General features: G+C 44.1%; 1 non-coding gene across 1 annotated transcript; it reads right to left on the minus strand.

Moving 5' to 3' along the window:
• Positions 1 to 2,582: 2,582 nt before the first annotated feature.
• Positions 2,583 to 2,689, minus strand: LOC150050219 (U6 spliceosomal RNA). The gene has a single exon (XR_016538776.1). It is a non-coding gene; the product is annotated as a U6 spliceosomal RNA (small nuclear RNA).
• Between the last annotated feature and the right edge of the window lie 2,212 nt (positions 2,690 to 4,901).

Genomic DNA, 4,901 nt, shown 5'->3' on the forward strand with positions numbered 1-4,901 from the left:
ACATATACTGGTTTTCCTAGATGAGAGTTCTTCAGAGGAGAAAATAGACTCATCTACTGAAATAGATATTTTTATAAGATCCTCATTCACTAATCTGGCGAATCATTCACTAAGGATCCTAGTTCCTATTCCACTACTAAACCAAAATGTCTCGAGGTGAAGGATGGAAAGATACGGAGAGATGAATTCCTCTCAGATTTCCATAGAACCCCAAAACAGCTAATAGTTTCAGACGCCCAGAGAAATTGTGTCTCCCTTACTATTAGTAAACAACAGCATCAGAGACCCAGGTCCATGAGGCACCATGCCCAGAGGCTTTTCTACTTCTGTCTCCACGGTGGCCAGTCTGCAGCTACTCCATATCTCTTGCCAGAACCAAGTCTATCTGCCTCTAACCCTGATTTCTTCTGAAAAACAGTAACCAAAGTCATTTTGTTACAACCCCTGCGCTCCATGAACTGCAACTCAGAACAGAAGGACCCCAGGGAGCTGGAACAGCCTTTGGACTGTGGAAGACAGCAGAGTCGTTTTGTAAGCCTTGCCTGAGAAGCAAGGTGAAGCCACTTGGCACTGCCAACCTTTTCACAGAGGCCCCTCGACACCCATCAGTCCTTCCCTTCATTTTCTCTTCTAAGATCATCTGGAATGTAAAAAGGACAAAAGCTTTTCAGAGAGGACAGCCAGCCCAAGTCCACCAAAAGGCAAAAGAAATACCAACTGGAAACAAAACTGAATACTGCCATCTACTGGAAGAAAAAGGCACATGGCGGAAGAAGCTCCAGAAGCAAGCAAAGAAGGGAAGTTAATTGGAAGACAAGTCTAGCAAGTTGGGAGGAAATACAGAGAGAGGGAAGGAAATAAAGACTTGTGGCATGGTAGAAACAGAGGTGCACTGGTAACCTTAAGTTGTTCGTTAAAGTTCCCTGTCTCTCCTCTCATGTCATCTTTCCAAGGCAGAAGTAGAGGTTTGAGATAGTTGTTTGTTGTTTTTTAGCTACTTGCCCAAGACTAGACTTACTCAATTCTTGAGGTACTGTTTTTAACATCACTACATGCACATATCCAAAAGAAGAACCCTTTTGTAGCTGCATTTCTAGTTCATTGGAATCTATGCATCTCTCGTTCTGTCCACCCACGTAGGAATGAGCAGAGTGTTTTGAGATGTGAATAGTGGTTCAATGAGAAGATGATAAACTAGCAGCAGAATCATTTCTGAATGAGATGAATCAAAATAGGGAGGAGGGATAAGAACTGGAGGGGAGGGGCAGGAGATGAAGAACTGGGTCTCTTACTAATCTTTCATAATGGGAAGAAGCTGTTTCCACCAGTTTCTCCTTGTTCTTAGTGGAGTTCTGGTGACTTGGGCTAACTCTATATGGCTACTGATCCCCAGATGATGAAGTCTAGAACAGCCCACTGAATCCATGTCTCAATCCATGCACAGCATCTGTGTTCCCATCACCTGTGGCTTTGACCACATGTGCAGCCTCTTCTCTGGTCTTGTCTATTCTATCTAATCTTATCTATTCTATCTAATCTTATCTATTTGGGATAATAGAAGCCAGAGTCATTCTGTTACAGCCTCTAGGCTCCAAATATTCCCAATAGCCCTCTCTTCTTTCACTCATCAGTGAAGGTTCTTGACCTAAAGATGTCCCGCCCACACAATCTGGGTCACATCTCATCCTCTATGCTTTGCCTATGATTGGCTCCATTTCACCTCTGCCTAGATTTCTGGCCAGATAATCACCATCCATTAGGCCTTTGCCCCAGTTGTTCCCTTTGTCTGAAAGGTTCTTGTCACAGAGGGCCATGCAGACAACTTTCTCATCTCCTTTGAGTCTTTATTTGAATGCTTTTCTTTCTTCATGTAGGCCACCCACATTTATAATGATGAGCTTATAAGGTCTGTTATTGTGTTTGTATATTTCCATGGCACTTTAACCATATTCTGTAATTACTTATTGTCACATAGTGGAACAAAACAAAGACAGCTGAGCACAGGAAAGAGAAAAGGGCAGTGGATTCCCTCATTCTCAGAGGACACAGAAGTCATTTCTTTTATGATCCTTAGCCTCCAGGGTGTATTTTCTTTTAAGATTTTGTTTGCTGATCACAGAATGTTCAGGTAGGGGATGGAAAGGATTTGGGAAGTCCAGCTGGCTGCCAACTGCAGGAGGCTGCCAGAAAACTTGTATAAAAGAGGATAACAGGAGCCACCCACAGTTTTGTCTCCTTTAATTTTTTTTTTTTTTTTGGTCAGCCATGGGTCTTGAACTCTGGGACTGGGCGCTCTCTCTGAGCTCTTCAGCTCAAGGCTACCGCCCTACCCCTTGAGCCACCCCTTTCATCATTTCCCCATCTCTCCCAACCACCCATCCCCTCCATTTACCTGATTTCATTTTCACATACATACATTGAACGTGAAAACCCCACTCACCCACCCTTCCTCTTTCCATTCATCTACTTCCTTCCCCTTGACCTGACCAGCTCCCTCCCTCATGAGATTCCATGAGATTCGGCTTCCTGATAATCCTTCTGTTAAACTGCACATTAGTTGTTCGAAGGAGTTATACCATTTGAAAAATATGGAGTGCTTTGGGAATTTGTATGTCATCCTTGAGCATGGGCCATGATCATCTTCTCTGCGTCCTTCCAATTTTAGCATCTGTGCTCCTGCAGTGAGATCTCTTTACTTAAAACAAAAATCAGCGTATCAAAAATCAACACTTCTATACAATGCCAATGCTCAAATCATATCAAATCATGATCATTAGCATAGTCATCATCTCAAACCTTTCTCATTTCTTTGTGCAGGATAATTCAAATTCTGCTCTAATGGCTACTTTGAAATCAACAATAATTGATGGTTAACTCTAGTCACTTGTCTCTGCCCCCAAACTTGAAGGGATCCAGCCCAAATCACTTGGGTGTGAAGAATGGCAATGCTAGTGACTAGGAACTGTTTGAATCAGTGGGTGCCAGGAACACACCCCCTTTCCACACAGCACACAGTGGGCAGGTCCTCTTTTTGGTGCTCAGCCCTGATCCTTTTCTGACAACGAGTCTGAAGGACTAGTGAATGTTCTCTCCTGGGGACCATGGCAATTCATCAAGAATGCATCTTGAACATCTGGGACCTGAGCGAATGCTCTGCCCAAGTGCGTCAGAGTCTTCACTAACAACCTACAGGAGACTCTTTCTCAATTTGGCCCCACCAAAGAATAACTGATGTGCACAGGTTCAAAACCAAGAGATGACAGGGGGCGGCTGTTTGGAGACTGGAATGGACAAAGATGGGAAGCAGGAAGGGAAGGTGACAGGCCATAGGATGGAGACTTCTGCTTTACTCTTGCTCTGGCTCTGAAAGTGCAAAGGGGAAGCCATGCGAGGTTGACATACATGACCACAGTGAAGGGATGTTTTAGAAAGAAAACTCTTACAGTCTGGCACTTGCTAGGGGCTGCTCTTCTCCCCCTCCATCCCCCATACCACAATGTGGTATCTCAGGCTGTCATTCAGGTCCAGTAATTACAGGTATGAAATAAGGGAGAGCTTTAGTAAAGTGGGTGAGGCCCTCTGGGAAAAAGATGGTTAGGTGTTCAAAGCTGCAAAAGCACAGCCAAGTACAAGGAACAATGTTTGGCAGAGAAGGAGAGGCGGGGCCTCTCCTGGCTGCCAGGCTTGGCCAGGTGCTGGCATGGATGTGTGGGCATGGGTCTCCCCACAGTTTCCCTATGATGAGCCATTCCCTGGCTCTCTTCAAGTGAGAGCTGAGGTAAGAACACATCTGCGGACACAGCTGACCCTTTGGGAGAGATGATCTCATCTCTCCCTCCTATTACATGAATGCTGAGTGGCTTTGGGGAATCGCAGTCTTTGGCTCAGTAGCTGTTTTAATAATATGATCCTTAGAAGCAGCCCCATGCTATCTCAGACTGAGCTTTCCTTGCCTATTGGAAGACACAGGGTGATTCATGCCCTGACAATGCAGCCTGGATTACCTGCCTTGATGTCCCTTCCCAAGTTCAAGGCTGAGATGCCTTCATTGTCCTATATAGTGACATAGGGATTCCTATGCTGCTCGGGCTGCTTACTGAGAGGAGGTGATAGTCCTGGTGAATGATTCTGCAATATAATCAAGTGCCCTGATACTTTCTGTGACCACAGTTGGGTGATGATGAAGTGGGGTTTGGTGCATCTTTGTGGGTTCTTGTTAGGCAATTAGGTACAATTAGAACGTTCTTCCAGTATCTTTGTTGCTTTTGCTTTCTTTGAAGCACTTTTACCATGAGGCTCACACTAGCTTGAAATTTGCTCTGTGGACCAAGAAGTCCTCAAAGTAGTAATTCTCCTACCTCAGCCTCTTAAGTGCCTGAATTACAAATATGGATCATTATGCCAGGCTAAGCTTCTTCTTTTTCTTTTTTTGAATGTGGATAATTATGAGTTATCATCATTCTCTTTGCACAAGGATACAAATACATTCTGAAAATTACAAAACACTGAAGATTCTTTTTCTGTGTGTGGGGGGGAATTATTGTAAACATCTCATAAAAGCATACATTCCAATATCTCAATGCCTACATAGACAAATGATTTTAGAACCTTTTCCACATGTGATCCAGAGACCAAGAATGGAAGAGACCAAGACAATCACTGGTAAAGAGGAACCACTAAACATACAGGTACAAAGGGGGGAACTTAAGAAGAGAGAAGAAGGAAGGAAGAAATGCTTCTCAAAAGCATGAGTAGTGCTAAGAGCCTTCAGCTACTCCCATGTGGATCAGAAGCTCCTTGGCTAGGAAAAGAGGAGGTGGGAGAGACTACAGGAGGCTCTTAGTCCTTGGTGGTAGCAAGCATGCTTCATCCTGGCTCCACTAAATCATCTGTAAAGAAAT

The sequence above is a fragment of the Megascapheus bottae genome, chromosome 18 (genome assembly GCF_031878675.1).
Source record: "Megascapheus bottae isolate mThoBot1 chromosome 18, mThoBot2.hap1, whole genome shotgun sequence".
Taxonomy (NCBI): domain Eukaryota; kingdom Metazoa; phylum Chordata; class Mammalia; order Rodentia; family Geomyidae; genus Megascapheus; species Megascapheus bottae.